This window comes from Triturus cristatus, chromosome 7 (genome assembly GCF_964204655.1).
Source record: "Triturus cristatus chromosome 7, aTriCri1.1, whole genome shotgun sequence".
NCBI classification, from domain to species: Eukaryota; Metazoa; Chordata; class Amphibia; order Caudata; family Salamandridae; genus Triturus; species Triturus cristatus.
This window is the reverse complement of record NC_140590.1, coordinates 1,077,183,484-1,077,205,711: the sequence shown is the minus strand read 5'-3', so window position 1 is coordinate 1,077,205,711 and position 22,228 is coordinate 1,077,183,484. Positions and strand designations below refer to the sequence as shown.

Sequence of the window (22,228 nt, the reverse complement as noted above, 5' to 3'; positions counted from 1 at the left end):
ATGACAGCGCTGGCGGTGACGTCTGGGCCCAGCGTCCAGCCACGTTCAAGTAACAGATCAAATGACTGAAGCTTGGCTGACCTGCCCAGGGTCACACATGGCGCAGCAGGGCTCCTCCCTTCCCGACTCACGACGGATGCACGCCGCGCTCACGCTCATGCCGTCAGCACCCCTGATAGAGAATATTACAGATTACTGGGCACCATGGAAATAAATCATTTCCAGACTTTGGACCGCAGTGCTATCTAGTGGTTGTGTTAGCTCTTGTGACACGCAGAGTGTCGTGTTTGCGCAGCTGTCAGAACCTCACAGAACATAGGATGCGAGGCCCGATAAGAACTGCCCCTTTGCGTGCCAGCTCCGAGACTTTATGTTCATTTTGGTTTTCGTCTTAACTTCGGTCATTTTCCCCAGTGCTGTTGTTGGTAAATTCAGTTTGTTCGCTAATAAAAGTTACCGCATTTTCAATAGAAAAGCAAAAACTACAGGTATCAAAATGTAAATGTAGGCGGGACAAAGCCAGTCAGCCTGCCCCTGCCAAGCTTGTAGGATTATTGCTTTATTTTAAGAATATACCTAAAAAAAGAAATACAAAGAAAAAATAATGTTGCACAAACTTGATAGCCATCTGCCTGCCATACATTTACATTAAAATAAGTACAAAAAATAATAAGCACTGCATATAGTGTTGATAAGTAGTACATGCATTTTCTCTCAGCCATGTGCAGGTATAGAACCCCTCTAATTTGAACGCACTTCACAGGAACATACGATCCTTATTAGAACCAATATTGGCGTTAAGTTACTGTAACTTGAGTACATATGTTAAACACACAAGGGGGATTCAAAATGAAGGCCCAAGAATTGAAATTAATATGCACTGGCAAAGTGTTGGGTCTACCGGCCTGCCACTGAGGTGCACTTCTTTTTCAGGCGGATGTGCACATGTGATCCGTTCAAGTGCAATTCCTCACAGTACAAGAGAGATAATGGCTTAAGCGGGTTGACCCACTGCCCTATGCTGTATAACTTTGATAAAGGAAACAAAGTGTTAATGACAACCTAATAATCCATTGATTAGGATGGCTAATCCTTAATCACCTTTATGTTTGTATAGGTGTATTTTTATGCATTTCTTTGTATTACATGAAAATATGGTAATCAATAAAGCGGTCTCTAGGCCAAAACTAAAAGTCCAGGTGAACTCGAAGTCACGAGGTCTCCACTCTGTGACGCGTGCCTGGTCACACTTGTGGGAGGCTAGTACAGTGGGTAGATCTCAAAGGCCAGCAAGTGTTCATTCATAGGAACAATTCACAGCCAGTTACCCCAGCTGACATGACCCAACTCCCGCCTTTATATTAAAACCACTCAGTGCGGCCCGATCTCCAAAGTATAAGCATGAACACAGTAAATCACTTTAGTATATACACTTTACCTCCCTCACAGGGGCTACCAAGAGGAGGGACTCTCTTCAAGACATGCAGCAGAAGAATGCTGTGATGGGAGTTGGGGCCAGCAAGCGTGTGACGACCAGGCACTGCTAGGGAACATGTAATGGAAACTTCACAGAACGAGCAACATCTCAAGCGGCCCCTGGAACAGAATAAAACAAGCATTGGCATAGCCAATAGGTCTCGCTTCTGGGACCTTATAAGTATTTAGTTATGCAGCACAATATCCTTGGTGCAACAACATCAACTGTTGCATGGCTAAACACTTATAAGATCCCAAAGGCGAGACCTATTGGCTATGCCAATACTTGTTCGTTATAGTCTATTTACTGATCAGGACAAGCAAAAAATGAAGGAGGCACAGAAAGGAGCATGCGGGGAAGTCCCTAACCATCACCGATAGGATGTCCAAGCAAACAAGCATTGGCAAAGGCTTTTAGTCGCGCCTATTGATTGCAGGGTAGGAGGCACCATCGTGGGAGGGAGGGAGGGCATGTGGGAGAGCAACACCCTGAATGGCAACAGCGGGTCTGACAGGGTGGGAGGCACTATGTAGGGAGGGCGGGAGAGAGTGCGAGGCAAAAACATGGACAGCAAGAAGAGGGCAAGCAACAACACAGAGCGGGTTCTGACAAGCAACAACTGGGACAGCGGCTGAAGCCAAGCAATAACGCAGACCTAGGAAGGAGGGCTGGAGGAGACAACCAACAACAGAAACAGTGGTTGGAGGCAAAGCAACAACATGGACGTAGGGAGGTGCAAAGCCAAAACGATGGAACACGAGAGGGCACGCAACAACACGGAATGGGGGGCAGAATAGGAAGAACATGAGGGAACCAGATTTCAAGTGCATACACTCTCACAGAGTGCTTCAATAAAGAGAAACAAGTGATGGCATGGAAAACGGGACGGCCTGTCTCCTCTCGGCGGTGAGTGCAGGAACCCGGTAATCTGAATACTTCAGACATTGTAACTAGCAGCAGGGACAGCTGGTAAGCCAGCCAGAAGCACCAGCAACGCAGGGGCAGCAGCAGCATCTTAACGAGGGAGGCCCGGCTGACGAGGCAAAGTGGGGGGCATGGCCAGTGCGTTTCAGAGCTGCGGTTAATGATTTACAATCTGCTAAATATGCAGCTGCAGCCCGCCAAATGGAGAGGGTCCTTGCCTATCTGCATGGTACAAGCACCGCAAAATGATCCCTTAAAGTGAAAGTGGGCGCAGTCCGGCGCTTTGAGGGATAGTGAGGCCAGGGCTACTGCTTATACGCGGCAGGAATGGGACTTTAGGAGAGACGCGTTGGTCTTTCGAAACACGAGTTTTACATGAAAATCCCATCCCAAAATATTGCCCAGGTCAATATCCACGTGGAAAACCACTGGTCAATTAACACACGGCGCAAAAAGGCCAGGCGTTCAAGTAGTGATGGCATGGAAGATGGGAGTTGTGTGCGCGCGCGCGCGTGACGCGGCCATCAAAGTGAAAGTGATCCCGATCGCAGGCTGGAAGGGTGCCCGCGAGTGATGCACTTATGAGCCATGACGGAAGCGCGCGCCTGCGCGCGTAACAGCAAGCTGGTGGCTGGCTGCCTCTGAGTAGCACTTTCAAAACCCACTTACTAACTGTCTCGCTTGAAACAGCGCATGTGCTGGCTCAGGCGAGACCTAAAAAATGATGGCTGTTGGACAGGCCTAGTCTGGGCAACAACACCTTTAATGTTACCGGTTCCCCACTCTGGCAATGCCTATTCTTCTTAACGTCCACAAAAATGGGGCGCCCAACCATATCATGCAAGGTATTCAGCAATATCGATCTATTGTGAGGGGTGAAGATGGACTAGGAACAGCGGGATTAGTCGAAAAAGGACCTGGAAACCTGTAAGAATACCCTTCAGGCCAAGCGAAGGTAGAAGAGACGTTTATTATCCAACTTACAGCTCCAAGTCACCTCACAGCGACTGCATCTCCATCACCAACATTCTAAGGTGCGCGCCCGGACATTCCAAGAACAATGGAATACAGGGGGGGGGGGGGTGAACCAAGGGAAGGAAAGAGGAAAATACCAACAGAAGGTAAAAAGATGAAAGAAATACAAGGGATAATTATGTTATAATAAAGCAGGTATAAAAGAAGTTACATTACAACACAACCTCAACGGAGAGGCCAATGAATGGAGGGGGCAGCACTGAGTGTGAACTCTCATCTCGTTTTCTGCATTGATGGTGCGTGTGAGGAGATGTAGAGGTGATCAGGAAGAGAAATAGGCATTGATGAGCCCTACGTGGGTGGTACACCAGGCCCGCGACAGGGACACCGCTGGAGGGCCAAGGGAGAGTCTGGCATCGGAGGTCATAGTTAGCTGTCACTACAGCGAAGGACTTCAGATACCGCCGCTCTCAATTCAGTACCACTAACTACCAAGAGCCTAAAGGTCAATCAATTACATGCATGCGCTATACATAAGAACTCTTGCCAAAAACCCAATATGTTTCAGAATGAATATATGGAATTGAAGAGTGTAAAAAGCCAAGCTTAGTAAAACAAAAATGTAAATTGGCTTTTTTCAATCATGCAGTCATTAAAGGTAGAAATGATACAATGGCTGATGCGACCAAAGTTTCTTTTCATTAAGAGTATTTTATAAGTGCATATAATTTTACAGCCAAGTAACTTCCTTGCTTTTGCGTCTTTGAGGCGTTATAAATGATAACTTTTTTTCTACAACTAAATTGCACTAACGCTGTCGACCTCGAAAGATCTTACTGCCTCAAGGATTCAAGGAAGTGCTTTGACACCTGCATCGTGGTACGCTCGAAGCGCTATACAGAAAAAGCTGATAAAGTGATACATAGCGGAATTCTTTTAAGGGCATGGTATACAAAGACGCGCGCGGTGACTTGAACTTCATACACTCACCGTAGCGCTGGCTGAAGTGCCTTGACTCACACCCCGCAGCTGATCCCGCCGTTGCTTTCCAACCTCTGTGAAAGGCAGTGGCCTCTGCGGCCGGGCTAGGCCCTCCTAGGCGTGGTGGCCCCACCCACGGGCCTCCCCTTGAGGGAAAGACCGGGGAGGGGAATAGACTGTGAGAGACACGTGTACAGCACACTAGCTGCATTCATGTAAGTGTTCCAGGCGCGAGGTCCGGCGGCGCGTCCGGAATAAGCTCTCCTCAGACTCAGCGTTTCCTCTTGCAGTGGGACCCCAGCCTCAGAGTTACCGGAGCAGGGAGGGGGGAGTGTGGTACCCGATATGTGTGCTCAGTGTAAAAATCAACATCCGTTTTAAAGCGAAAGTGGTCTTCAGAGTCACAGGTATCTCTTTCTACAGACAGCACGTCTTTGACAGGTACGGGTGGAACAGAGTTAGTCCCTGTCAGGCTTCGTCCTGACACTTAATTGAAAACGTAATTAACAGCCTTTCAGTCCTACCGGACTTTCAAGAAGCTCCCGTCTAAGACGCGCGTGCAACAGCAGACCGACCTGACCGGCGACTATTTTTAAGCCCATCTCTTGAGGCGATCAGCCTTTCACTGGAGCCCAGTTCAGTATTTGCTTTTGTGGCTGTGGCTGGGTTCGGCCTGTTCAGCAGGGTAACCAGCGGGCACGGACGGCCTGGCACCCTCCCGGTAGTTGTACTTTGTAACCTATTATGGGTACATTTGTTTTTACTTTGTGTTTTGTTTATCATTTGAAGCTCCGGAAACGAAATGTCAGAGAAACATACTACATATGAAGGCCTCAAATAATCCGCAGTGTACACCTGTCCCTCCCTCAATGTAACACAACAACTGTAAGGCATTCCATAGAAGAATGACATAGTGGTGCTGCCTGACTGAAATAACGCAAAGCTTTGGCACTAAAGTAACAAGCTACCAAATATGCAGATTCTGGTCAGTGAATAAAAGATTCAAGCGAAATGGTCGAAATTCAGAACCAAAGTTCAGGACAAAAGGTCATCTGAAGAGGTCACGCTATTCTAAAAAAGACAGCTGACACAAGTCAAAATAGGTTTATATTCTTTGGTTTGTATAATATAAAGCAGGATCACACAGTCACATGTCTCCACTTACTTCAGGAACAAAGACTCTTACTCACTAAGCAGGATTGGATAGTTCACACCAGGCACAGTTCACTATTCTGAGCTTATACATGTGTGATAGTGCTAGAAGAAGCAGTCTTTCGCTGAACGTGGACTTAGAGCTCAGAGGGAGCAGCATTACTAGTTTTAGATTTTTGAAGGTCTATTTTTAAATCAGAGGTGCCAGAAGGATTATTACAAAGTAACCCATATCTCTGTTCCACCTTAACAAGTCTGACATCACTGTTCGTGTGTCAATCCAGGTGATTTCATTTAGAAAAACATCTCCAAGCGTTTGCTTTGCTACCAGTAATGGCAAGTATAAAAGAAATTAGGTTTATTTTACTTTGGGAACTTACCAGGCAGATATGAAAAAGCAGTTTGCGTTTCCTGTGCTCACCGGACGCGCACTAGGTCCCAGATGATCGGTACTGTGAACCGCATCATCAGCTTTGCAGAGTTGCTGAATGGCTTATAGAACTCAAAGAAGTCGTCAGACATCAGGACCAGTGCTACACTGAAGCCAATGTCAGCAGCTGCCTGGCAGCGCCACTCCAAATGGGCGCAAGATTTCAACGTATGTCCTTGATGCTCCAGCATAGGCAGAACCCCAGGGCTAATGCAGCAACGGGTGACCAAATAATGAGGCAGGGACAAGTCAATTATGTGGCTAGCAAAGGCAAATTGTGCAGCGTACTACAGAATATTGTGTGGATATATTCACTCAGTTGTCATTTTAACAGACATTAAGGGTCTGGTAAAGATCTCGTCTTCGTAGTACCCGTTTAATACCTGGATCGAGCAATCCGCATCTAAAAGTAGTCTCATCAACCTTGTTGGAATACACGAGGCATAGTAACATTTGATCCGTTTGCGCTAGAAACATTTTTTGGGGTTAAAATCATACATGTAGCAGCTGATGGCGGATAATACTGTAAGTGTTGTAAATCCATAATTATGTGGATATGCCACGGCCGCAGAATCCTTGAATTCCTGTAGCCCTGCCCATAGATAGCAAGTTGACACCAAAGTGTAATTTTGTATTAGTTAATCATTGGACCTGTGACGTAGACACGCTCAATCTTACCAATAAAGATGTTATGAGAGGAAGAAAATACAAAACAGAACACCAAGGTTCATCAACACAACCTAGAGGGTGAAAGATGGACGCATACACCCTCAAAACAATGTAGCAACAGGCTGAGAGAAGCAAAAGAGAATTGGTTTTGTCTTTAGAGCCCGGTATGTAATAAAACAAGCATTTGCAATGTAATCGGTCTCGCCTTTGGTAGAGAGGTGTAGAGAGGTAGAGAGGTAGAGGTAAAGAGGTAGAGGCAGAGGCAGAGAGAGGTAGAGAGAGGTGGAGAGGTAGAGAAAGGTAGAGGGATAGAGAGGTAGAGAGAGGTAGAGAGAGAGAGAGAGATGGAGAGGTGGAGAGAGAGGCAGAGGTAGAGAGAGAGGTAGAGGTATAGAGAGAGCGGGGTAGAGAGAGAGGTAGAGAGGTATGGAGAGAGAGAGAGAGAGAGAGAGGTAAAGGTAGAGAGAGGTAGAGGGCGGTAGAGGTAGAGAGAGGTAGAGAGGTAGAGGTAGAGAGGTAGAGATAGAGAGGTAGGGAGAGGTAGAGAGAGAGAGGGGTAGAGGTAGAGAGAGAAAGGTAGAGAGAGAGAGGCAGAGTGGTAGAGAGATAGAGGTAGCGAGGTAGAGAGAAGTAGAGGTAGAGAGGTAGAGAGAGAAGTAGAGGTAGAGAGAGGGAGGTAGAGAGGTAGCGAGAGAGAGGTAGAGAGGTAGAGAGAGAGAGGTAGAGGGATAGAGAGAGAGAGAGAGAGAGAGAGAGAGAGAGAGAGAGAGAGAGGTAGAGAGGTAGAGAGGCAGAGAGAGAGGTAGAGAGTGAGGTAGATAGAGAGAGGTAGAGAGGTAGTGAATGAGAGAGGTAGAGAGAGAGAGAGAGGTAGAGAGGCAGAGAGAGAGGTAGGAGAGAGAGGTAGAGAGAGGTAGAGAGAGAGGAAGAGAGGTAGAGAGAGGTAGCGAGGTAAAGAGGTAGAGAGGTAGAGGGAGAGGGAGAGGTAGAAGTAGAGAGAGGTAGAGAGTTAGAGAGCGAGGTAGAGAGAGGTAGAGAGAGGCAGAGAGGTAGAGGTAGAGGTAGAGAGGTAGAGAGAGAGGTAGAGAGAGAGGTAGAGAGAGAGGTAGAGAGAGAGAGGTAGAGAGAAAGGTAGAGAGAGAGGTAGAGAGAGAGGTGTAGAGAGGTAGAGAAGTAGAGAGAGGTGCAGAGGGGTAGAGAGGTAGAGAGGGGTAGAGAGGTAGAGAGGTAGAGAGGTAGTGAGGGAGAGAGGTAGAGAAAGAGAGGTAGAGAGAGAGGTAGAGAGAGGTAGAGAGGGGTAGAGAGGGGTAGAGAGAGGTAGAGAGAGAGAGAGAGAGAGAGAGAGAGAGAGGTAGAGGTAGAGAGGTAGGGAGGTAGAGGGAGAAGTAGAGAGGTAGAGCAGTTCATCAAAATGCTCAGGTGCCAGGATCAGTTTTTAGGCCACAAAGCTGCGGGTTCATGCTTAATACTTTATTGGGCGATTAATTAAAACACATACCATATACTCAGTAATGCAGGCAAGCTGACTCTTTCTATGTAAACAAGGAGGCACTGCTGCAGGCAAAACGCCGTGGGATGCGAGGAATGCAGCTGAGGGGGGAGGGGTGGGGGAGTGCGGCTAAGAGCACACAAAGCGTTTCTCTTGCGGGAGCGAGCAGGGGCCCCATCAGATTGCAAGTTAATTACAAATAGATGGTTTCAAAGCTCACTCCCGCAAGGGAATCGCCAAACGTGCATGCGTTGCCATTGAAAGCAGTGCAAAGCGTGCACGTATTTGGCCCAAAAAGTAAATAGATTCCTAAAGGTCTCCTCCTATGTAGCGCATGCGCGATGCGTAGGCGAGACCTAAAAATACTGGCTATAAAGCCGACATAAAAGACTAACGTTGTTACATATGACATGAGACCACTTGGCATCTAGGCCTTTTGGTGGCCTCCACCCTATATTGGTAGGAAGTGTCAACTATAGGTTCACAATGCTGCTTATTCAGCATGGCCTTCTTCTTGTAGTCGCTTCCCCTGCTGGTGCAAAATGCCTCTCGTGGTTTGATAATACTCCATGTAGCTGAGCACTTGCTTGCTATGTGTTGCTAACCACTACAAACTTCCAAACTAGCCCTAAATAGAAGACCATATCAATAATATTGGGTCTAAACTAATATGATGATTATTTTCAACTTTATTTTATCTGGCCTAAAGTAATCATCATTTCAATGCAAATCAATGTGCAACTAAAACCTGTTTTGGATGCATCTTGCTTTAGGATATTCTACAAGCTGGCATGTAAGCTCAAGTTGGTGGACACAGACTCCCACAAGTAGCACCGTTAGTACTGCTCTGCCCCTTCCCATGCCCTCTCCTTCAAGGTGCTTCCCATACTCATACAAATTGGATTCTCCAACCCTCACCTCTTTGCACACCTCTCAACTCAACAGCATTTGGTTGGCTCACTCTCAAACAAAGCTTTCTGGCTGAAATACATACAGAACCAGAGATTAGAATAATTCTGACCTGAACCGGCCTGTGACAGCCAGCGGCTACTCAACGGCTTTTGTGGGTCAAGAAACCGTGAGACCAATCACCTTGAGGAATGCCGATTTGGCAGAAAGCCAGTGTGAGCTGTTTGTGCTCTTGTTCTTCCTTACTCACATAGAGATTTGGGATTTCTATCGCTCGATGGCAAGGCAATCGGGGTTTCCTTCAAAGCTGACTAGTTTAATGTCTTTTGTGTACGTCAGACAAGTAGGCATCAACTTAAGATAAGAATGTATTGCACTTTGACAACCTGGTACAGATAACTAATCAGGATGGCTAAAATACATTCCATCAATATGGGAAACATGTGAAAGCCTGTGATTAGCCAGAAGAACCCCGAGTTCCCCCAGCCCTGTAAAAACATTGCTTACTATTGGTGAACTTAGCCCGAGAATGGTCTCAGGAGCACTGTGCATAAAAGAGCTGTATGACTTTGCATTTCCCCAGAGCACACTGGATCTGAAAGCCCTAGAGAAGCTGCAACGGAGAAGGGCCGCATCTCTTCCCTGCAATGCACTTCCAGCATTCTATGGTAAAAAGCTGGGTGAGAGGGAGGGGGCGCCTCCTCATTTTAGACTGTGGAACCCTGTGTTTTACTCTCCCAGAGCCCATTTTTCCACTCACTGGGGCCCTCTGCCCAGAACCTTCTGTTCCGTCTGGCCCCCTGTGCAGGGCTGTGCTGGTCATACAGGCCATGTTGCAAGCTCCTAGGTGGGCTAATGGCATGGAGGTCAGTTCAGTTTTTACAGGGTCTATTTACACTGCCCCCGTCAGTGCTGCCAGCCAAATGGGGGCTGCAACAGTCGGGCCGTGCTTTGCATTGTTTCACAAAAACTCCCCGTCTCTGAAGTATAGTGTATCCTCAAAGCATATGGATAAATGCCAGGACATAGGAACAATGGTTGTATTTATGTAGTGCTGCATGCCGAGTACTGACCTTTCAGCTCCATTAATTACTGCTGCTTCATTTAAAACAAATGTGCAGTTTATTTATTTGAGTTTTATAAAGAATGTACATGACCCGAGGGTACCAGAGCGCTTTACAGCATACACATGACAAACACGAATAGATATTGGTGGCTACTTAGTACATGGGGTTGCAGACATTATTAATCATTGCAAATTTCCAGCAGCTTGCATGAGGTCAGACAGTAGTGAGAGGTAAGGAGATTACGTAAGGGAAGGGAAGAGGTGCGGCGCACCGACTCTGGAACCCGGGGGCTCACGGTTTGATCCCCGGAGCTGGCGGCAGATTAGCCCAGCACCGTGTGACTCTGGGCAAAAGCTCGCTTAATCTTCCCGAAGGCCCCCAGCCCCTTGACATCCTCGGGTAATTGTTTGCGCTTTACAAATACCGGACATTTACATTTACTTACCCTGATGGGCTCTGCAGTTGTGCCTCCCTACTTGTCCTACAGTAAGACTATGTTAGATTGGAGCTTGAACTTCCAGCTGGGGATCAGTAAAGGGAGAAATAGTATATACTGGAAGAACATAGGTGTCTTTCGTTGAGTACTGATCTGACACTTCTCTTGAAGCTCGCTATAGACCGGTTTCTACGCATCAGTGGTGGAAGGGAGTTCCAGACTCTAGGTGCATTTCCAGTGAAGGAGCGTGCAAATGATCTTCCTTTCTTGAATGGAGGCCGTTCCAGTAGTAATGCATCATAACGCATTGGAGCTACGTGGCGTGCATTTACATCCTCACCTGGTACGTTTTCGAGCCAGGTATCATGGAGTCTCAATGTTAAGCGCTTTGTGAGTAAAGCCGGCTGGCTTGAAATAACATTGTGCTTTATTCAGAAACTATTCTAGTCTAGTGAGTGTGGGGGTGATGAGAGGCGTCTAGCTGCTGCATTGAGCATGGTCTTCATGGGAGCCACATGAATTTTCAGTGTTGCATTTCCATGGTCCAGTCTATACAGGACTATGGTTTGTGTCACATTTTTAGGTCATTGTCAGGGATAAAGGTTTTGGCCTTTTTGAGTAGCCTAGGGTTGTAAAAGGCATTTCTCATTACGGAGTTGATGTGAGCCGTCATACGCAGGCTGTTATCTAGCACGATTCCAGTGATTTGGTGCAGTTAAAGATTTCTGGTTTGCAGTTGAGAACATCACGGTCAATGAACCAGTCTTGGATTGGTGGGTAGTTGCCTTGAGGAAAGATTAGGAGGAATTCCGTCTTTTGGGAGTTGAGCTTTAGGTGACTGATAAGTAGCCAGTTGTGTACCTCTTTTAGGGTCTGCTTAAAGTGGAGCATATTTCTGAGATAGGATATTTTTAGTTAGAGTGGAGTGTTGTCTGCATGTAGGTGATATGCAAAGTTAGTGTGTTGCAGAATCACAGTCAGGGACTCTATGTAAAGGTTGAACAGAGTGAGTGATAAAATTGAGCCTTAGGCGACTCCTTGGATATAATGGGGTTGTGTTTGAAAGTGAGTGTTTTTGTTTGATTAGCTGCTAGCATTTGCTGAGATATGAGGCGAACATGTTTGGTGCCACCAACACAAATGGGTCGTTTTAGGGTGTTTAGAAGTATGTTGCGGTTGACCGTGCCGAACATGAAGGAGAGCTCTAGGTGTATGAATAGGCATGAGTCCCCTTTATCCAACATCCTAAAGATGCCATTGGTGACATTCAGGATGGAAGTTTCTGTACTGCTGTCTGCCATGAAACCTGATTGAAAAATGTTGAGTAGGTCATGGTGTTCGATAGGTTGATTGTGCTGGGACTGTACGGAGTTTTTTAGGTCCTTGGCCAGGAAGGGTAGGTTGGTCAAAGGAAAGAAGTTGTTAAAATCTTCAGGATCTGATCCCGGTTTCTCAAGGAGCAGTGTGACCTGGTGTAGCATCAAGCAGTCTCGGATTGCTCCTTGGAACAGTGGCGTGTTGACTATTTTGGCTCAAAGAGTTATGATGAGGTGGCTGAATTCCTTTATTAAGGATGAGGGGTTGTGGTCAGCTATGTGGGTCATCGGATTCAGATTTTATATGACTTGGATGAGTGAGTCTTCTGCGAGTACCTTGAATTATTGCCATGCTGCATTGTTCTTTTGGGGTGGAGACGGAGTGGCATGGCAGTTTCGATGGTTTTTGCCCTAGGTTTGAGTGAGTATGCAGCCACTGAAGAACCGTGTTATCGGGGGAGTTGGCCAGAGTGTTAAATCTTCACGATCTTCTCAGCAAAGAAATCGGAGATATTCTCCCAGTGCTCAACTGTGGCAGTTTTGTTCAGGACGTGATGGGGGAAGTTTGTTGCCTGATTATGTTGACTGTACTCCTGAACAAGGGCCATTCTGCCTGCTTCTACTTCACTTCGTCTTCCTTTCACCAGAAAGAACCAAAGCAAGCTGGACCTGTGCTGTGACTCTGGATCATTAAAACATTAGATTATCCTAGACGGAAAGTGGGCCAGCCGTGGGATGAGAAGAGCCAGTCTATGGTACGTATGTGTGTGGGAAGAGCACATGCCAATACAATAGTGCAGCCTGTCACCGCACATGCAGAAGAAAGCTCAAGCTATCTATTCATCCTGCCTGAGTCCTGCAGACGCAGCTCTCAAGTGAAAGTTGTAGTACCTGGCACAACACATCTTTTATCCTGTTGTCCTTGTGTCTGCCTCATGGGACCTCCACTACAATCCGATAATGTTCAACCTGAAGATCAAAGCGCCTACAGGAATGGGAAAACAGAGCAAACGAGCAAGCAAAATAGCACAGTGAATGCACACACATGCTGAGCCCACAGCTGAAAGTACCTGGATCACCCACACAATTAACATGGTGCTCTAACAATCCCAATGTATACTTTAAACCTATCTCAAGTTACATTGTGGTTGAAATTGGTCTCTATTTAAAACCAAAGAATTCTGAAGATACACGGACCTACAGGGAGAGGCAATTAAAAGGCACAGACTGCAAGTTATGAGGCAGCTTTGTGGGTGAGTGTATAATGGGCATACACCTTTTGTAGAACTGTGGGATCTTTACTCTGTAGTAGACAAATATATACTCCTGGTGCAGAGCCCCGCAGAGGCATCACTGGTATAGTGGGAGTGAGAACCTGGTACACACTCGAACCCTATCGGCTTACCTTTTAGTGACCACCCGGTATCCCATTTCAACCAAACCACTCTAGTGTCTTCAAATAATATATTAGAGTCACGAAGATGCTTATTCACCGTCACACCATGTACCCTTAGGTTAAGTTATTTTGTACAATGCTATTACACTTTATATAAAGTGATCCCGTCTGATTGGAGGAGTTTATTCGCCCCTGATTAAGAGTACAAAGGGTGGCGTGTGTGGGGGGAGTGGGTGCCTGGAGGAGGAGGAAGGGGGTCATACTTCTCCAATCACTGGCAGGAATTCCCTTGATATCTGCACAACTGCTCAGTGAGTAAAGGCGTTTACAGCAGCAATATCTGTACAGCATGGTTATCAGAGTCAGATCATTACTATCATCCTTCTCGGTCACTGTGGCAGCAGGACCTCTGAACCAGCCTCTTCCTTTGGCCAGACATGGTTGTCATGTGCCCTGGTTGCGGAGGCTGTTACATCAGTACGGCAAACGGCTCCCTCTTGCACTGCGCCGGGCAGCTCTTAATACCCAACCGGTTCCCAAATTACAATACATGTATCTGGTAGCAAGCCACCCCCAAACCGCTTCTGGCTAATGGCTGCACTGCTTGGCCTCGCATCTGCATGGCAATGAAGTGTGGGGCTTCTACTGAAGGGGCTTCATGCTTGGAACCATCAGTTGTAGGCGCTATATTGCTTGCTTCATGTTACCGTTGTGAATGGCAGTGTTTACTTTCTTTGCTGTCCGTGCACGGTATGCATTTACATTATGTTTGGATGGAGTGGTGGGGAGGATCGTGTCAGGAGGAGTTGGAGATCTACCTGCTTTAATTTCTAAAACACAAAATGCACTATACATTGTGACATCGTGTGTATTTGAAGACCATAACACAGCCACCTCTTATGGCCGGGCAGGGCGACAGGTGCATGACATGCTGTTTGTACAGTTTATTGGTGCACACTCTACTTGTGAATTTTATGGACAGCTCCCCCCCCCCCCCCCCCCCAACACACGTACACAGACCCTCAAAGGAATAACACTACAGGGAAGGCTGTGGCAGAGGGTAGATTCCAGTCCAAGATAGAGGGAGGAAAACTAATAGAGGACGTTTAGGTATCCGTGCAGCTGCCCTGCTAACACGGCATGTCTCGATCCTGGTAACTGAAGCATACCCCACCTTCATTTGGCCTCTGACTTTGAGAGGTTTGGAAAGTGCTTGAGCTCTCCAGTCCCTCAGCCAGTTGACTCGTGCTTGGTGTGACGCAAATAGGGAACGGTGATGAGCTGCGGTTACTGTTTGCCCTCAATCCCCAAACACCCTAGCTCCTCTCTCCTTTGTTTGCTGTCTCTTCAACTTTACTTCCTTTCTTTGGTATGTACTATGCCTATTCTGTGTGAATGAAGCTCTCTGTATATATGTGTATGTGAGTCAGGCGCGCAATACCCAATGGGCTCACCGGGCTTCAGCCCCCCCCCCCCCCCCCCTCATGTGTGTCAGCCCGGCTGATACAGCCTCGCGGGCTGGCGTCCGTCTAATTGCAGCCGGACCCGAGTACTTCACAGGTCTTTAAAAGACCATTTACTCGTTAATTAGGCTTTTGTTGTGTTGTCACCCCTTCTTACAGCCACTCTGCCTATGGCTGGAAGACTTAACCCCCCCCCCCCCCCCCCCGAAATCTCTTTCAGCCCCCCCCCCCCCCCCCCCCCCCGGAATTTGTCTCTAGTTGGCCGCCTGATGTGAGTGAATATATCACTGCTCCTGCCTGTGCTACTAAAGTTTCATTCTGAGGCAAAGATGCATATCCACTGCATCTCTGTATGTCGGGGAAGCTTACGCTGCTATGGTTACTATTCCTCTTCTCTGAGTGACAAAACCTTGTCCTGCTGCTGCCTGTGCAGTGCGTGTTCCCTGTGTGTGACACGAATGTGTATATTCAGCAGCGGCCGGTGCGGGGGTAAGCGCGGTGAGGCGCTGCGGTGGGGGGATGATGACAGACGACGGAATAGGAGTTATTTATTTATTTATTTAATGTTACCTATTCCGTCATCTGGCGACCTCGCCCACCCCACCGCGCTTACCTGCACCGGCCGCTGCTATGTCGCCTTGTGGACACCATAACAAAACCACCTCACACCTGGCCAGAAGTCTAAAAGGGGAGATCTTGTGCTGATTCAAACATTGGTTATATTGCTGAGACAGCAAAGTACTATCAGGATTATTGATTTGAAAGTACAGCAGCCATGATAGGGGGTTCTGGAACTCTCCATTTGAACTGCACGAGATGTGGCTGCCACATTCAAGGTATAGCAACTCGATAAGACAAGCATTGACAATGCAATCGGTCTCGCATTTGTTTGAGTTTGAGCTATTGACATTGCTAATGGCAGTCTTTTTTGTGATACGGAGTGTTGCATGTGGTGTGTAGTGGAATTATGTGGATTGGATTATTTAGTTGTGTAATTGTGTGGCGTGGAATTGTGTGGTGTGGAGTGGATTTGTGCTATGGAATTATATGGTATGGTGTGTTGTAGAATTATATGGATAGTAATTATGTATTATTGGGTGTACTGGAATTATGTGGAGAGGGATTGTATGTTGTGGAGTGGTATGTAGTGTGTTTTAATTATGTGGTGTGCTGTTGAATTTTGTAATACAGTGTGTAATTGTGTGGTGTGGAGTGAATGTATGTGGTGTGGTGTGTAATTGTGTTGTTGAGTTGTATTATGTGGTTTGGTGTCACATTATGTGGTGTGGATTGGAAATGTTTGGACTTGAATTGGGATGTGAACTGTGTTGCTAGCTTTGCGTTTGGGAGCTAATGGCATTGGGAATGTTAATGTGTTTTAGCTGGGGAACATCCTGAACAACGACTCAGGAACAACGAGTTCCGGAGTCATCGAAGCCAAACAATGACTTGCGCGAACAACGACTTAGCCTTAACCACGCACATGTGCGTGGTTAAGGCTAAGTCGGACTAGTGTTCGGGATGGGTGGAGTTGAGCGGCGAGCATCGGACAGGAACAGGACAGGTAACAGAGGTTCGGGGGTGGGGGGGATTTGTGTTCGTTTTTTGGGGGTGGGAGTTTGTGTTCGTTTTTAGGGGGTGGGAGGATTTCGTATTCATTTTTAGGGGGTGGGGGATCGCCTTAGTTTTTAAGGGGTGGGAGGGGTTCGGGTTAGTTTGTAGAGGGTGGGAGGGGTTTGTGTTCGTTTTTAGGGTGTTGAGGGGGATCGGGTTAGTAGTAGCCATGCATTTGTTTTACCATTCATGACTTTACTTCAAAAATTTGCTCTAAAGGAATGTGTGGTAAAAAAAATCGTGGTTAAGACGCGGTCGTTGTAGAGACCCCGTTGTTAGGGTAGTCGTTGTTGAGGAACTTATTGTTCCAACATACAGCCATTCTAGCCATGTGTTATGGAGTGGATTGGATGTATGTGGTGTGGATTGGAATTATGTGGGTTGGATTGGAATTGTTTGTTGTTTAATAGTGTGTTTTGGAACTGTGGGATGTTGAGTTGTGTGTAGTGGAATTATGTAGATCGAAATTATGTGGCATCGAGTGTATTGGAATTATATGGAGTGGGATTGTGTGCTATGGAGTGTAATTATGTGGAGTGGTATTGTGTGTCGTGGCGTGGCATCTAGTGGAGTGGAATTTTGTGGTATTGAATTTTGTAGCACAATGTGGAATTATGAGTTGTGAATTGGATATATGTGGTGTGTAGTTGAATGATGTGGTTTGGTGCAGAATTATGGGGTGTAAAATGGAATTTTGCGGAGTTGAATTGTGTGGCATGGAGCAGTGTGGCATTGAGTGAAATTATGTTGGGTGAAATTATGTTGAGTACAATTATGTGGTATGGTGTGGAGTGTATGTATGTGAATTGTTATGTGACGACAGCCAGCAGCCTTTTCTGGTGCCTGCCACTCCATCAGAAGCACATGGTGGTCCGGGGATGGGGTCCCGGCCCCCTTTAACATATATCCGCCCAGTAGCGCCTATATCACATACAAGATGGTGACAGTGTAAGGAGGCTCGAGATGGGGTGTGGAAATAGTTTTTGAAGCGGTGCGTGGGAGCAGGGGAAAAGGGGTGTGGGAGCAACATGAGGGACGGGGCACACTGCTTGGAACTCGAGAGTCCAAAGAACATGTCCCCAGGGAAGCAGTTTGTTTTTCAAGTAAGATGTGCCCTAAGAAACAGAGCTGCCGACCTTGAGCCTGGGGAACTGGATTTGAGTCTTGGGTCGGCTGGTAACACACAAAAAATAAATGTAATCTTATAAAAAATAGAATTAAGCAATGTTTGAACAGTTACAGGATCTGGTGAACAAACAGAAGCAAAAGAAAACAAGGGGGAGGGAGGGGGAAGTTCATGGAACAGGCGCCCATCTGATGAGCAAGAAACATTGAAATGCAAACGCCGTGTTTTGTTTTCTGGAAAGCCAAAAGTCAACAAAAAAATAGTGCACAGAAGGAGAGTAGGAACACAGGTAATAGGGTCAGTCCTAAAGCCCGTATTCTGAATATAGCATGGCTCGAAGAAACAGCGCAAGTGCTGCCTAGGCAAGACCTAAAAAATAGACACTGCCCCAGGTAATCACGGCACCTCAGCTAAGTGATTTTGCTGTTGATTAAGTGTTCAAAAGCTCTGTGGAAAAGTGCAGTTACTGTCATTTCTGCCAGAACATCAAATTGAAATCTTTTTTGCAGCAGCACAGTTATGAGTTGTCCCTAGTATGGCAAACACCCATCGCAGCAACATGGTTTATAGACTGCAACAGTCTGTGCAAAAGACACTGCATTAAAAAACAGAGACTGTGCTCTGCCTCTAGGCACTATTTCTGAACATATAAAAATCTGTCCCTGGCAAACTGGCTGTTAAGCGAGTGCAGTGCACAATGACACATCGGAAAATGTGCTGTATAAGTGGTCAGTACAACAGTTGCATGGAAGGCAGCATCAAAACGCACTGCATAACTGTGCTTGCATTTGGAGTAGAGTGCACAGTATGATGTACTGATTGGAGTACAGGTTCTCTCTGTGTTAACCTATCCAAGTGATTCGAGGAGTAGGTGGGGCAAGCAGAAATCGTTACAGGACAAGTAGATTTCTATACCCTTTAGTTGCCCGGGCAAGTAGATTTTTTTTATTTGCACACCCATTTAACAGGATTGAGGAGAAGTCTATTGTGGATAGACCAAGCTGTGAGAGGCGAGAGAATGGAGGTCAATAGTACTGTCTGAGGCCTACGGTAGAAAGATGGTGTCACAAGCAATTCGATCTCAGAAAAGCTAAAGTGGTAAAGAAAAGAAATCAATATAGTCATACGACTAGAAAGTTAATGCAGTTAAAACATTTCAATTTCTATATATTCCTCTTTTACAAAAAAATGTATTATGTACTTTCACAATATTGTAATGTATTTTGGGCCATATGTATCAAAAAAGAGTTTTGCGATTCTCAAATTGCGATTTTTAGCGAATCGTAAATAGAGAATCGCAAAACGCAATGTATGTAGGATTTGCTAAAAATTTTGCGTATCCTACATATTCCTTATTTGCAAATCGCAAATTGAGATTCGCAATTAAGGAATACCTTCCTATTCATTCCTATGGGCTAGGAGGCCCATAGGAATGAATGGGAAGACATTCTCAATTTGCGATTACCAATTAGAGAATCGCTAATTGAGAATGCAATTTCAAGTGTGCAAGGGTGCCAAAAGGACACCCTGTTGCACCCCTGAAATATGAATGTGTGCACATTTTGCGCACATACACTTTAAAAAATCAAAAAAGTGTTTTTTTAAAGAAAATCGCAAATTACCACCAACTTGAAGTTGGTGGTAATTTGCAATTCCTTAAGGCCAAATAGCACATTTCTGGTGTTTCCAGAATTGCATTTAAGGAATCGCAATTTGCAATTCCTTAATTGCATTTGCAAAATAGAGAATCGCAAATTTTGCAATTCTCTATTTTGCGATGGCCTTTTGGGATGATACAAAAGGCTTTTTCCAATTCGCAAACGGGCCGATTCTGAGAATCTGCCCGTTTGCGAATGGGAAAAAGGCTTGATACATATGACCCTATATTATTAAAATAATTCATTTTTAAAAAGGCTTGATACATATGACCCTATATTATTAAAATAATTCATTTTTACTGTCCTGCCCAAGGGGGAATCCATGATTCATAAGGGTGCTGTCTAGCTCTAACCCACTACTATTAATTAAGTATGAAGTCATAATCAATCAAAAAGATAGAACATTGTCATGTGAAATTTCCCTGTATAGGGGTGCATTAAGAAAGCAATTGCTTCCGACCTGCAACATAAGGCGGCAAAGGAATATTGTCACAGCTTTTTCTTCTCAATTGGCGGTAACTTTGCCTCTTGATTGAAAATGTACAATATTTCTGTTTACAAGGAAAGTTGTCAACTGGCAAATGCGTTGGATCTATCAGCAACAACTGTGTGCTATGGTGCAGGGCTGTTTTTTACGCTTCTAGTTGTGCTTACAAACTTCTCGTAAGTAATTATAAACATTTTGACTTTGAGATTACGTTCATTTTATTGTCAGTTTGTGGGAACATAGAAAGGATGGCTGTTTCCAAACTTATGTGAAGGGCCACTGGAATTATACGGCATGGGAGGACCACATTTTGTAGCACGGTTGAGTAAATTATGCAGCTAGAAAAGCAAGATATGCGGCGTAAGCGGTACATTTTGTGATAGTATTACTTCATTATTTTGTCATTTTTAAACGTGTAAACAGTGTTTGTGCGTTGGTTGCACCTCATTAGTAACACTCAAGTATTGCAATAAGCAACTGAAAGGTGGTCAGTCAGTATTTCCAAAGGGCCGTCCACTTTGAGGCAACACGTGTCACTGCGTTTTTAGTAACTTTTGAATCGTATGAGCTAGGAACAAAACATTTTTGGTTAAAATCTACAGATTATGCGGCAGATGATGGATTGTGTGGCAAATCTAGAACTATGCAAAACTCAATGTGGCACACAATTGCAAAATTCCAGTGGCCCTGCACATGTGACATAGTTTGTTTTCCTATTTTCAACATATTTGAAGCCAATACCCTACAAATATCAGACAAAATAACCCCTAGTCTATCAGGGTGCGAGCACAACACCTGCTATGGGATTTCCCCGAGTCAGGAATTACAGATATTAAAAAATGTTTATTACCCGATTGGGGGTGTCTCATGCTTGGCACATACTCATTAAAAAGTGTTACCATGTTTAGAAAGCATTTTCTGTGATACTGCATCTGTGCGGGTGGCTATCATCAAAGAATTTCATATATGTTAATGGTACAGAGTACATCAACCGCTTTTGCATTATAGAAGGGCTTTTTCAGGCACTAACTGGGTAAAAACGTCACATGCTGTTATACGCTTGGGGCTTCTCAGCCCTAAAATTCACAAAATTCTCACACAATCCATTGGTGGAGTTCTCACTCCTCTTTCTTCACAGAATCCCCGTTTACTGGTCTTTACATCTCATCCTGTTCCATCCAGTGTTACTGCCCATTTATTGAAGCCTGGACGAAATCTTAATTACGCCAGTGAAATTTTGGTAATTTTGCTTAATGAAATCTATCCAAAATTACACCATTATGCCACATTGAGCATTTTCGGGGAGAAATTTTAACATAAAATGTTCCATTCGGATATTTTTATGTACACGAGTGGCATTTCAGGTATATTTTTTACCCGTTCGAGTAATTTTTTATCTTAAAACTACAAATCCAATCCAAAGCGCCAATGGCAGAGTACTAGAAAGCAAGCAACCGGAAATAAATTCGAAATTACATTTTGTCCAAACTGACCAACTACATAATTTTTTGAGTGCGAGATGTATTTCACGTAATTTCGCGGTAATTTTGTGTAATTTTGCGCAATAACGCTACAGAAAATTACGCTAGTTTCCCGCATAATTGTACCTTACATTCACCATAACATTTCCAAGAAAATCGCTCAGGTAAATACACAAGCTCTCTTATCCAACTGACTTTTGCGATTGGCACAATTTACAACACAATGCACCAGTTATCTCGATAGTTGCTATATTGTACTTGAGTGCTCCCCAGAGGCCTCCACAAAACAATTATTACACACTTTAAAAATGTTTCGACTAACGTTGCTGACCTATATACCTTCAAAGGCAACAGAACCTTTACCCACAAAAAAGTTTTGATAGTAAACCCCAGTCCCTATGTTATACAGGTTTTACTTCATGTGCACTTCAGTAAAATGCCTTTGGATTTATGCTTCAGAATGGTACTGTTAAAAAACCACAGAATAATCCTCATTCTACTTTAAGATCCACGAGCACAAATAGATCCGTCTCATTTTGTTTTTAAAAAGTTACCAGGTATGCGTCTGCGTTCACTGTCCCACGTTCATCTCCTTCAACTTGCACAGGCTAAACTTCTTCCTCTCCCGGGTGACAGCGGGACATTTGGGACCGGCGACTGTTCGCCGGTGTAGGGGCGGAGCACCCGGAACAGTCCAGCCACGACAACAGCCACGCCTCTTAGATTTTCACGAGGAGACCACGCCCATCCTATTAGACCACGCCCCTTCTCTGTGTGTTTCGGTAGTGAAAGAATGACGTCACAGAGTCGTCAACTAGTCGCCATTCCAGGGCAAGTTGACTCGACAGCCGCCTTTGAAAGAACTGGTTTTGTTTGGTACATCGTTGAGTGACAGATATAGATGAAACGTGCATTTTAAAGTATTAGGTATCTTTCTAGATATATATTTTTTATTTGGGTTTGCTTGTATGAGCAAAAAGCTTTCTTTTAATCTTTCAATACGCATTTTTGTTATTTTTACTTCTTTTCTTTCTCAACTTAAAATTAAGTTTCATTAAGTTGCTTGATTACGGAAAATTGCCCTTTATTGTATAATGTAATACCCCACGAATGGGCAGATACTGTTCCAACATGGCAGTTTCTTTAACCCAATGTCCGTCGTCCATTGGGACTAGGGT

General features: G+C 45.2%; 1 protein-coding gene across 2 annotated transcripts in view; it reads right to left on the bottom strand.

Moving 5' to 3' along the window:
• SLC26A2 (solute carrier family 26 member 2) overlaps positions 1-21,741 on the bottom strand; it is an 86,708-nt gene extending 64,967 nt beyond the window's left edge. The window contains exon 1 of one of the 2 annotated variants that reach the window (XM_085618190.1): positions 21,605-21,741. The gene's annotated coding sequence lies outside the window, so the exon portion shown is untranslated. Of the gene's footprint in view, positions 1-4,366; positions 4,458-21,604 lie in introns of those variants that run through there. The other variant, XM_085618191.1, reaches the window with a different exon arrangement.
• Between the last annotated feature and the right edge of the window lie 487 nt (positions 21,742-22,228).